We start from the raw sequence: 13,643 nt of genomic DNA on the forward strand, positions 1-13,643 counted from the left end.
CAGGGAAAATATTTATTTCAGTTAGGGAAACAAGACTATGTGTTTGTACTAGAAAGAACATAAAAGGAATAAAACAGACACTTTCTCTAAAATACTGTCACTCAGAAACCACCATAAAGATAGTTTTATGCTCCGTATAATTTTGATTAATATATAACAATTGTACTTATTAGTGGAGTACAAAGTGGTGGTTGAATATATACATATAACATACAATGAATAATACAGGTAATTAGAAATTTTTCTGTTTATTATTTTACATTTGGAGCCTTCGAGTTGTTTTTTATAGGTCTTCATAAAATTTATAATATCAATTTTGTGAACTATATTACTCCACTGTGCTAAAGAACAGAATAACTTATTCTTTCTAATTGCATGCTGATACCTATGGTCTAATCTCCTCTTCTCCTACTCTCCTCCTTCCCATCTTTCATTATTTTACATTTTGATTAATTTGTATTTACTATCCATGTGAAAGAGACCATGGGGGTGTTTGCCTTTCTCTGCTTTATTTCACATAAAATAATGTCATTGTGATTCAAATGACAGAATTTCATTTTTTCTAATGCCTGACCAATATTCAACATGGGCAACTCTCTTAGCCACTTTCCTATCACTGGGACAAAATACCTGATGCCCATAACTTGAAGGAGAAAAGGCTAAATTTACTTCACAATTTCAGTTCATCATTTGTGAGCTTTGAGCCAGAAACAGGATGGCAGATGAAAAGATGCTTAAACCATGGCAGCCAAAAAACAGAGAAAGAAAGCAGGAACACAAGAAAAGAACACATCTTTTCAGGTCATTCCTTCAGTGACCAACCTCTAATGGGTGCCACCTCCTAAGAACACATTCAGCTACTGAGCCCTGCATGGATGAATCCACTGATGAGCATAGCACCCTCAGGGTCAAATCAATGTACATACATAGGAGAATGCGGGGAAGAAGGGATTCTAGATCAAAACCATTGCATCAACTTAGCATGATCTCATCTTAAAAATAAGAATGAGGAAGCTCAGTGGCAGAATGACCTCAGTTACAATCCCAGGTACTTCGGAAAAACTATACAGTGTAAAAGAATGAGCATTTCCATATTACATGCTGTACTCCAAAATTTCTTTACTTGCCTCAGAGTGATTTATTTTTCTTTTTGTTTCTGTTCTTCAAAGATTTATAGATACTAATATCAGGCAAACATGAAAGAAAAACGTGCATTATACAGTTTCATGACTCAAGTTACCAATAATTTGTAATGAAAGTATAATTGTAATGACTCAGAATAATCTGACCGAAGAATATGAGAGAACAGATTGGGAGCTCAGAAATAAGATTTATTGAACTTGTTGGTGCGGGGGGGCAGCACAGTGGAAGCCTTCAGGAGTGCAAGGTCCACCACTTGTCCAAGGAACCATGGTTCTGGGTATATTTCACCCCACAGCCATTAGGGATGAGGCACTTCTCAGGCACCATGTCTTCAAATTCATCTGCATTGAACTTGGTGAAGCTCTACTTCTTGGAGATGTGAATCTTCTGGCGGTCAAGGAACTTGAACTTGGCCCTCAGTAAGACCTTGATCATACATGTTCCTTGTCCTACAGCTTGGTGTGGATGGACATGATGACCTGTCCACTGTGAACCCCTGCCACTGTGCCCTGAGGCTTCCCAAAGGCACCTCACATGCCTGTCTGGAGCCCGGATTGGAGATGGTAGGAGGTTAGATAACAAACATCCACCTGGAGGCAGTGTCTCAAAGGTCCCTTGGGGCAGCCCATACAAGCAACAGGCCACATACACTACCGAGGAGATTGCTGTTCGCAGCCATTACACACTGGGCACCTACCGGCAGAGGAACCCAGTTGGCTTAATTGACTGCAGGTAGATATTTGAAATTAGATATGTTGATGGTATGGTTGCACAGATTTGCTTTTCCCAGACAGTATTATTTTTTTTCTGAATTTAACTTCCTGCTTTGATCATATAAATCTGGTGAGCTAAAATGAACAATGTTACTAATTAGTTCAAGGATATGTAAGTAACAAAAAGGGTAGTTTTAATATATAGATGTTGGATGAAGAATAAATGTTTTTTCTCTTGGGTTGTAAAGCAGAAAAATAAAAGATGAGGTTGATTAACAAAGTTAAATTTCGTCTTAATGAAATGCAGAGAATAATAGAGTACAAAAATTAGAGCAACATACAAAAGTGCACGGGTAGATATGGACATTGCATCATAATATATATGCTTTTTCCATTTATATAAACTCATAATTGCTCCATTTTCTTAGTGCACTGAAATGAGTCTTAAATATGTTCAATCACAAGGGTCCTGATTGATGCAACATTGACAACCTTATTATTAACCAAACTCTAGACCTTCTTTGGATATTGCCAAATGTTTTTAGAAATGTCTATTTTATTATAGGATCCAATACACAATAACATATGGTATTTATTGAGTTATTAAAGAGTGCTATTAATATATCCATAGTATATTAATCAAATTATTACTATAAACCTCACCCTTATCCATGATCTCAGGTTGGTTTTAATTGTAGAAATATCCTGTTCCTTCTTGTTCTTTATTTTTTGTTAAAATTATATGATTTCAAAATAAAATTAAATATTTAGTCTAAATATGTATTAATAATTTGAATGTTAACAATTAAATTCTCTTCCTTATTAGAAAATCACATTATGAAGCATGAAATAGTATTAGAACCCATTTTTACAAACTTCACTCATGATATAACCCCATAACTCAGATCTTAACATAGGACTGGTTTTAAATTTGCAGCCATTAAGCCATGTCTCAATTTTATATTAGGGTTTTAATTTAATATTTGACACTGAGGAAAACTGATTTGCATTTTAATAGGAAAATTACTATGCAAACTTTTGATACATTTCACCTAGAGGTTGACGGCAAAGTGGGAAGAAGTTAGTTCCTAACTTTAAAAAGATGTGTTAAACTTTACAAAATTGGAATTATTTTATTTTTCAACTTAGGCTATTGGGGATTAAATGTGTTTTGGAACTTCTCTGCATAAACAGAACTCTGTAATGCATTCAATTTTCTGAATATGATAGAGGATTACTTCATCATTCACATAAACGTATACATATTCATATTTAAATCATTTATCATATAATTCTCTATCTATATTGTAAATTAAGGGGAAGGGGAAGTGGGAGGGGTAGGGGAAAGGAATGAAGCAAAAGAAAAAATATGAGAAAAGGAAAAAACAGAAACAAAGTCTTTGTAAATAGGGAGAGGTGGAGGTGTTGAAGGGAAGGCAGGGGAATGGGGTAAAAAATAAGAACCAAGATATATCATGTAAAGGTACAAATTTCCAATGATGAATGTCCTCATATTGTATACCTAAAATGTACTAATAAATTTAAAGAATTAAAAAAATTGATTTTGTTTCTTTTCGTTTTAGGTATATTTTTTCGTTGTAGGTATATTTTGTAGGTGTGAACATAATTGTCCATACGTTGTTTCTCATCCACATGTTAATAATTTAAGAGTTCACGTGAATTCTTTTTCTGTAGATATGCGTTTATATGGAACAATTTCTTTTTGTATGTATAGTTACCTAAATTTTAGCAACAATAATATAGGTAGTCTGAAAATATAGAAACATTGGCCAATTTTCTAAAATTATTTTATGATACTGTATAAAACTATTGCAGTTTAACCTTTAGGATAAAATGTTTATTAGGATAAAATATTCATCAAGTGAAGCCTATGAAATAGCAATTGTTTTAAATATCTAAAGCAATGGTGGCAAAGCTATGGCATGTGTGCCATAGTAGTCATGTAGACCCCTCTCTGTTGGCACTATAACCAAGTTGCCCTCGGAGTTGAACACTGGACACACCTCAGCATACAGGTTTAATCGCAGTGTTGGCACTTTGAGACAAATAAATGAGTTTGGGGTTGCAGTTTGGGCACTCAGTCTCTAAAAATTTTCCCATCATTGGTCTACAACATGTTTTTGGAAAGAAAGTGGTTACTTGATTGAGTGACTTACCTTGTTAAACTATTATTTTCTTGCTAATGTCTGTATCTTAATTTAATCATGATATTGTTTAGAAAAATTGATGCAAAATACCTAGTATAGTTCTCACCATATCTTTCATCAGCAGACACTTTAATCTCATTTTTCTCCATATTTTAACTATTAGCTATTACCTCAACTAAACATATTGCATGAGGTCAAGATCATGTAGAGGTCTTACTATTTTTTTCTCAATCATGGCACAATAATCCATAAACTTCCCACTTGTAAGTTAGATATATTCTGTTTTTGCAATTCTGTTGCCATTTCCCCCTCTATTAGAGAATGCAGTTTGGAAGCTCAATTTGCCTTGTAGTTTTCTACCTACTTTAGACTTCTTTTCATTTGAAGTTGCCTCTCACCACTAGTTTGTCATAACATTGACTTTTTGAAATATGTAGACCAGCTTTTGATAGATGCTCCTCAGTTTTATGGTTGTCTAGTACTTCTAGAGATGATCTTCAAGTAGTATATCCTTTGACAGCGCGTGTCACAAATGAAGTATCACTTATATTCAGAGACACAAGGTAGCCCACTGCTTCATGTAGTGACATTTATTATGAGTCGTTAGTGATTTTCAGAATTTTCCACGATGTACAGTTATACTTTGCTTTCCACAGAAGGGAGTCTTGAGGTAGACTTTTCAAGATAATGTACTATTACTGTTGTCAGCACTCTCCACAAGATATTTACAAGGAACAAACTTAGGAGAATTGCAAAGTGATTTCCCCTTCCTTCACTCTTCCATTGCCTTTAAAAACTGGCATTTCACTATAAGGACATAATCTCTGTTCTCCTTGGTTTCTTTATTTAAAAGAACATGTTTTTGTGTTTATCATTTATTCAATGTTAAAATGAAATAACACATACACATTTAATTTGTAATGTCATAATCCATAATTATCTTTGTTTATTATGATGATGAACTTATCCACATTTTGTATGAAAGAACCTTCAGCCTGGCTTTTGGTTTGTTTTTTTTTTAAGTCCTCATCATTTTAGGGTTCTTTTAACCCATACTGGTAAAATTAAATGACTGAAGTTCACTTTACACTATCCTTATTTTAGGATTGAAATCAGCTGTGTTTTCTGGATTCCTGGTTTCTTTTGGTGGCAAGAGATTCTTACAAGCCAAGATCTGAATACCAGGCATGCACATTGTCATGACAACTGATGTTATTTCTAGGTGTTTTCATGAGTTAAAAAAAATACATATATACATGCTTATCCGCTTAATGTAAAAACCTACATAATATACACTCAGCCACATTTATGATTCCATATATTTGCACCCACTTCCTTTTTCAAGAGGAAACCTAGTTTTTAACAGACATGCATTTAAATTTAGCACAAACTGCTTTTGAAAGAATTTGAAATTTTCTATTTCTATAACTCTACAAAAATCAAACATACAAAAAATTTTACATGTATATTACTTATTTTCCCTCTTCTTTCATAAACAAAAGTGGCATACAGTAAACACTTTGGAGCACTTGACTTTCTGATTTTAACATTTCATTACTTTATATTAATTAATGACATCTTTATGATTTGGAAAGAAATCATACATGGTATATGAAATAATTTGTTCAGCAAATGTGCTGGATTTACACTTAAAGCTGCATAGAACAACCTTGTACATTTCTATTTTTGTTTCATTGGAAGTGTAACCAGTATAAATTCTTAGAATTTAGATTGCTAGGTCAAAGGATAAATACACAAAGTTTTGACAGATGTTGGTAAACCCTCCCCATAATGATTTACCATTTTGTATGTTAACTGCATTCTAGGGTAAAACCCAAACTATTTTATTCAAACCATTGGATTTTGATTAATGTGAAGAGTTGCATTTATTACTTATCATTCATTCATATGTGTAATATTTTATATATTGTTAGATTCACTTGTGGTCTTGGGTCCATTTTTCAGTGTGATTTGTGGACTATTGCTTTCTTCATATGTAAAGATCTGTTTGTACAGTAGGGTTATATCAGCATTGTCCTTCACTTCATCTTTTTCCAGTTTAATAAGAGATGTCACCCTCACCTCCTCCTCCTCCATCTACCCATTCTTCTTGGCCTCATAGGTCTCTGATTTATCTCATGGTTAGTTTTGTGTATGCTATAAGAAAAAAGTCAAATTTAACAATTTTTCTAAATGCTACCTAGTTTCTCTTGAGCTGTTTATTTCAAATAGTTTGATATTGCTCAATGCTTTGAAATATGTAACATATACTTAAACACTGTAGACAATTATGTATTTTTCTGTACTCAGATTTTACATGAAATAATCCAAAATGTCCTAAATTCAAATACAATGGTCCAGAGGATGAATGAGAGGAAGGAAGAGGGAAAGTTATTTAGCTGACAAGCTATAGGTCAAATGATCAATGTATCTTACAATTTATATTATTAAAATCTTAACTCAAATCCCATCTTAACACTGTGTTGCCACCTCCTGCTTACAATACTGACCAATCCAGAATCAGCCATCACTTCTTATGGACTGCCTATCTCAAAGGTTTCCCTACTTCATGTAATCCTATCTTTTTTTTTTAAATCTATAACCAATGAAATTTCAATACAAACAACTGACACTGTCAGTCTCCAAATTTTCATTACAAAATATTCAGCCTTTTTATATCTACTGGACATCTTACCAACAGCTGTCAAGCCTTACTGTTGCTGGATTTGTCCTACAATGGGTTCTGTCTTTCTGGCTGACATGTCATAGCTCAGCACACTGTTAAGAAATCAGGAGTTGTGGTTTGACAACCATTGTACTTCCTTAGGTAATAATAGTAATATTTTAAAACATCGCTGTTTTGAAGAAACTATGAAACATATTTAGGATTGATAGGACAGGTATCCCACCATTTTCTTATTCTATGCAGGTTTGTCCCAGCAATTCTTGCAGGTTTATATTTAAAGTTTGTTTTTGTTTTTGTTTTTTGTAGCAACTTATCTACCCATTAGGCAAAACATCTTGTGGGAATTTCTTGGAATAAAAACAGAATTATAACTTAAACTAAACTAGAGGACTATAAAAGGGATGTTTCAAAATATGTAAACTAAAAGCAAAGGATGAGTGTTTCTATTTAATGAGGTCTAGTTTTGTGTCTTTAGCATCCACACATGCACTCACAATCACATGCATGCCACACACACGTGTGTGAATACTATGGAAATGGGATATACATGCAAATTCATTTTCCTTGCTACCTTAGTCCTATGATATAGGCATTTTTATTTCATATGCTTCATGTTACAGATTGTACATTGGACTAGTTCTCAGAAGAGTCTTGAAAATACTGGCATTCATAAGGTATCTACAACATCCCACTAATATAGCACATCTTTTATATTATTCTACCTATGTTTATTTTTTAGACATTGGGTAAATCTTTTCTAAGTTGAAGATGTTATATTAGATGATGAGAGAAAATTCCCAGGCCTCACAGGTGAGGGACCAACTTTAAGTTCCTAAAAAAGAATTCTTCATTACCATGATCTAAAGTTATATTCATTTTAGTTCTTCATTTAGTTAATTTCTCAAATTGTAGACTCATAGGCATGCAACACTAGGATGAGAAATTTTATAAATGTGAAGCAGTTGCCTATTTTGCTACAGAGAGCAATTCAGGTTGAGGTATGTTTATATTTAATTTACAAAGAAGATGAAAGGGAATTTTCTTAAAATTGTAAAGATAGCCTGCAGAGAAATAACTGTTCTAATTATACATAAAACTCTCAAAAGGAACTATAGGATACTCTATTTCATCTGAATCTCTTAGAATAGCTTAAAAGCCCTTGATGAATTCTGGGTTCATCACAATGGTGAATTTTATTCAGACTTTTTATGTATGTGCTGCACAAAGAAAGAGTAGCATTATCCTATGCAGAAACCCATAAGTTCAAGGGAAAGACCATTTAAATGCAAATCTTCTAATCTGAAAGATTTGCATTCTAAAATATAAGTGAGTCTTCAGACTGACAAATGAAGTTAGCAATATATGGCCATTCATTTGGGATTACTTATTTTAGGAAATCTAATAATCTGCTTTATTATGTGTGGATACACCATCCTATTGTGTATCCCCTAGACTTTTCCCAGCTCCTGTTGCTTATAATGTATGGACTTCCTGGTTATTAAACTTTTCAGTGGCTCCTTAAATTATAAATCAACTGCCAAAAAGCTCCAATTCTAGCTAGAGTATTAAATTGTCTATAGTAATTACACAGTGTATATTTTCCAGTTGTAATTATTGGAAAAGTGTTGAAAAATTGAATGTTCAGTTAGGATGATATGAATATTTGAGGGGCAACAAACTCCTATAAGAACATTTCTGCAAGATACACATCTTTGAAGTATGTTTCTATAAATCACACTGAATATACATTCAAATTTTTCCTATATTTTATGGCAGAGATAATACTTTGTAAGCTGTGCTTACAATACTGAAACAGCGAAAGATTTTGACTGATCAGTTCCAGAATTTAGGTTTATAAAAGGCAGCCACCTTCCCTTACATATCCACAACCTTTCTGATATTGTCTCCAGAGTTTTTGCTCTAGTGGTCCCAATATACCAGGCTCAATCACCTGTCCTGTAATCCCAATCAAGGAGACACAGTGTCAAGGGCAGGAAAGGAGCTTTACTCAGCATGGCCTTACTGGGCAAAACAGCAAAAGAGGTTCAAAATCTGTCTTCAAGGAGCTGGCAGAAGCTTTGGTGTTTTGTGGAAAAGGAGAGGAAAGGGAAGGTTTTTGTGTTTGCATAACGGGGGAAGTGCACAGCTGGCAACTTAGATAACCTTGGTCAGTTCCACTTCTGGTTGGTTAGTATCTCAGGGTAGTTGTGTAAGATTCTGGGAGAGACATCATGACTTGAGGACAATTTAGTTCCTATGACATGATATTATGGTGCCAGGTTAGAGGTCAGCCTCCATTACCAACATGGAATACTTGTTTCTCCTTTGTGGGTGAACTCATGCAGTGACCTACAAGGCTTTGCTTTTCCTGGCATCCAAGGTCACAGTAAGTTGAGGAAAATGACTGGCATCTTCTAGCTTCACTCTAGGTATTCTACAGCTGAATGTTGTAAACATGCAAATCCTGAAAATTACTTCAGCTATTCTTATTTTGGACATCCTCAGTCCTGAAGGGGGGTTGTAGGAGTTGTGTAAGTTTTAGCCTAATTAATATTATATTGCATACATTCATTAAGTGAGTATCTCACCTACATACAGAGATGAACAGGGATATGATCCAGTTTTAAGATAATAAAGCAATCACACAAAAAAAGGCCAAGTGTTGTTCTGGCTTTAGCTACATGTTGGGCATCTGCAGGCTCAGCTTTTAGGTCCTTGTTACAATATTGGGTTGTAAGTAATCAAGGAGTCAATCTCTTAATGGCTTTGAGAAAAATGGCAAAATTGTATGCATTACATAAAATGCATTTCTTAATATAGCTGCACACTTGCTTGTATAATAAGGATTGGAATATGTTAGAGTGACTAATTTCCTCTGCTAAAACCATTGTCCTTTCTCAAGAACTGTAAGATGCAAAGGATTTAGGTTAAGGTTCATGATTTCTTAAAGAATATGGTCCGGCTCCTAGGAAATTTGTGAGGAGTTTCAGTGACTTACGGAAAAAAATAATTTAAATTTAAATCATGGTGTACACAGGTCATGGGACCTATAAGAACCAAATGCGACAATGAGGATGTAAACAAAAGGGAACACATGTACACTGCTGGTGCGAATATGAATAGATCGAGCTATTCTGGAGAACAACATAGAAGTGGATCAAAAAGTTAAAAATTAGAACCACGATATGATCTAGCAATCTCATTACTGAATACATATTCAATGGAAGGGAAATCACTGTTGAATGAATATCTGTACTCTTCTGCTCCTGTATACATTGCAAGATTATTTACAATAGCCAGCATATAATACCAGTTTAAATGTCCATCCATGGATGAATAAAGAAAACATTGTACATCTATGCAGTGGGATACTATTTGACCTTAAAAAGTAAGAGAATCCTGTCATTTATGACAACATGGATGAACCTGGAAGACATTATTTTAAAGGATATAAGCCATTCATAGAAAAACAAATACAGCTTGGTTTCATTTACAAACCAAATACAGTAAAGTAGAATTAATGGAAACTGAGTGAAATAGTGGTTACCAAAAGCAGTGAGGGAGGATGAATGTAACTGTATCGTATACCTAGAATGTACCAATAAACTTAATGGAAAAAAAGCAACTAGAATCACGCCCCCCCCCCAAAAAAAAGCAGTGAGTGATGGTATTGGGAAAATGTGAGACAAAATGATGCAAAACTTACTTAGGTAGAAGCAATAAATTTAAGAGAGAGATTGCACATCACAGTAACGATAGTTAATGACAATATACTGCATGCTTGAAAATTCCTAAGAGCATAGATTTGCAGTATTTTTGTTACCAAAATCAATAAGTATGTTCAGTAATGAATATGTTAAATAGCTTGAGTTAACCATTCCAAAATATAAATATTTATCAGTCTTCTTGTATTGTATATGCAATTTTTACCTTTCAAATTTAAAAGATTTTTAAAAGACAGATATGATTAAGACAAATGATTTGTGAGTAACTACTGACATTCTAGAAAAGGTAGACAGAGTACAGACCAGAAACGAGTGTTAAATATTAATTAAACCACAAATGGTATTTGAGACTTCCCGAAATCTTTCATCTTTACAATAGGACACTAATGATGGAAATTATGATGTGTGCTATAGGAAGAAAACTGCTCAGACCACCAAGAAGAATCACTTACAGGAAAGAATCACTTACGCTTGGGTCACCGGCATAGTCATCACATAACACATTCTGAGGTCTCAGCACAGCTACTGAATTCGAGAAAAATGACAATTATGGTTTGGGTCCAGATGTTCCCCCAAAGCCTCATGTGGTCATAGGTTTGACCTAAAGTGCATGAAGCTGGAATTGATTCATGATGCAATACTGGGGCAGGGGCACACAGTTAAGTCTCTCTTGTTGCTTTTGCTGTCTTTGGCCACCATGAACTGAAGCCTCTTGTTACCTTTGCTACCTTGTATGCATGATATTGTTTCTCCCCTGCGAGGTCTGTTTGTCATCCCTGTGTTAGAGCCAGCCAACTATGGACTGAAACCTCTACTAACTGTAAGCCAAGTAAAACCCTTCCTCTTTAGCTCTTCGATGCTGGGTATTTTGTGTCTCTGCAAGGAAAGAAAAGTAAATAACACAATGACATAAACATAAATACAGTATGATATGATGCTTTGCACAACTCATTGTAGATGTAGAGATAACAGAGACACACTTTTATGCCATTGAAGGCTAGGTAGATAATAGTGTTATCAGTTCATTTATTTGATCATTCACTAAAATCTTATATTCAGGGCCCTCTGACAGATCTGTAAGAGGTCCAGTGAGGTTTACAGTGCAAAGAATTAGAATTCCCCTGAGTAGAGAAAAACAGCTAGTAGTAAGGAATCAGAATTTGTAGGACAACAGAGACACCTGAACCCATTTCTTGATTGGATTATCATCAATTTAAAATAAAAAGATCACAAAACTGACTATATATCAAAATTGCCTGGAAATTTAAGAAATACCAACATTTTAGACTCCTTTCCGGTGTTTTTAACTTTACCTCTGTGTGGGTCCCTATTGTAGTCAGGGTTTGTCAGAGAATAGATTTAATGCAGGACACATAAATTTATAAGATCATCTTACAATACTCATCCACAGAGTCAAATACAGAAGAGTACTAGAGATCCTAAGAATCCAGCTGAGGCCCTGGATCCATAGCAATGTCCCACACCAATCCAGCCGAAGGCTTGGAGCCCATGGCAATGTCTCCTATAAGTTCATATCAGGAGGCCCAGGAATCCTTGACAGAAGACTGACAGATATGCGCTACAAAGCCCAAAGACTGGTGCCAGAGGATAAAGAATCTATACCAAAAGGCTGAAAGATCTGTACCAGAGGCTGAGGGATCTGCATTGGAGCCAGAAGACACTCAAAACAAATGCAAGAGACCAGAGCTCACCTGAAGAGAACACCAGCCATCCTTGGTGACAGTGAAGACCAGAGCTTCTCTGACAAGAACAGCCAAAGCTCCTTTGAAGAAAAGATAGCCAAGCTTCTCTAGGAATATCAGCATGAAATCCACTCCTCCTGTTCTCTTATATTGTTCTGACAGCAATACTCAGGTGGGTCTTGCTCACCAGAACCATGCTGACTCAATTCAGCCAGGAGTTTCCACTCAAATTGACCATTAATTAATCCACTGCAGTCCCAGACTTTGCCAATTTTCTTGTAAGTTTCTCACAGTTTGTAATTTGCCATACAGATGAGAATCATTGGCGAGTACTGTATATTGCAATGGACATGAAGGGGTACATATTTTATTTAGGGTCTTTTGTGACCATTGCCTTCATAATTATTTAACAATTCTCCCCCTGACTATATCACATAGTAATAGGAACTGTCTTAGTCACAGATTCATTTCTCCTTATCTACTCCTATGACAGGTACGCTTTACACTGTCTGTGCCAACTGTTCATTTTCTCATTCCTTCGACAATCTTTACTGAGCAAGGATCTCTACTGTGGGGAAAATGAGAGTAAGTGCCTACTCATCCTCACTTCCTGTTTATTTAGAAGCTAGAAAGGAAGCAAGAAAAGAAAGAAGGGAAGGAAGAGAAACTTCTTAAGGCCAACATTTTCTTGGTGAAGGCTAATTGCATTTTTATGTCTTGATGCTAATGACAAGTGTGTGGGATTTCAGGCACCATTGAATAAAAGAGAGAAGAAGCATTTGAATGACAAAGATCTGTGCTCACAGATGTGTATGTGTATGTTTTCTTGCCAAACCTGCCTATTAGCTTCTCATCTACCAATTTTTATATCTATGTCTGGTCTTTATGTTCTGAATAATATTGTTACTAAGATAGTCTATTTAACAGGCAAAATGACTTTTGCTGTGTCTACCAATATTTCAAATTGCTCATTATTTTTCCCTAAAGCAGTTGATTTTTGTTAGAGTAGAATCCCCTTCCACTAAAGAGAAGAAAATAGTAACATTTAATTGATCACAGCCTTCTTACAAACTGTGGGTGTGCACTTAAGAAGTGAATGACTGCCAAATCTCAAGAATAATATCATATAGAAAATGGAACAAGGTAGGGAAGGAACAAAATCTGTATCTCCAAAGATGTTTCTTTGGATAATCAGAGAGGACTACAGTGCCTATAGGGTGATAACTACACTGAGCTTTTATAGACCAGTGTACAAGAGCTAATCAAAAGGACACAAAATAGTTTTGGCACATCTTTCAACTAGAACAGCAATATAAATATTATTGAAATGGCTAGTTTCTTAAACATTTTAATTTCACAATTTAATTCACAATTTAATTTAAAAAATTAAAAAATATCAAATACTAAAATTATATTTTAATGAACTTATATTTGGAATCACAAAATGAAAGTATTTGCAGCCCTGGAAAGACTTTCCCTATACATTCACATTTTTCTGTTTAGTT

At 34.7% G+C, this 13,643-nt stretch overlaps 1 non-coding gene and 1 pseudogene across 1 annotated transcript; both read right to left on the reverse strand.

Moving 5' to 3' along the window:
• Positions 1-1,359: 1,359 nt before the first annotated feature.
• LOC147830655 (ribosomal protein uL16-like) lies at positions 1,360-1,679 on the reverse strand (annotated as a pseudogene).
• Positions 1,680-1,740: 61 nt separating this feature from the next.
• On the reverse strand, positions 1,741-1,875 carry LOC147830656 (small nucleolar RNA SNORA70). The gene has a single exon (XR_015449659.1). It is a non-coding gene; the product is annotated as a small nucleolar RNA SNORA70 (small nucleolar RNA).
• Between the last annotated feature and the right edge of the window lie 11,768 nt (positions 1,876-13,643).

Source organism: Heterocephalus glaber, unplaced genomic scaffold, assembly GCF_053883595.1.
Source record: "Heterocephalus glaber isolate CG9 unplaced genomic scaffold, H.glaber_assembly_v1.0 deba00000071, whole genome shotgun sequence".
Classification (NCBI taxonomy): domain Eukaryota; kingdom Metazoa; phylum Chordata; class Mammalia; order Rodentia; family Bathyergidae; genus Heterocephalus; species Heterocephalus glaber.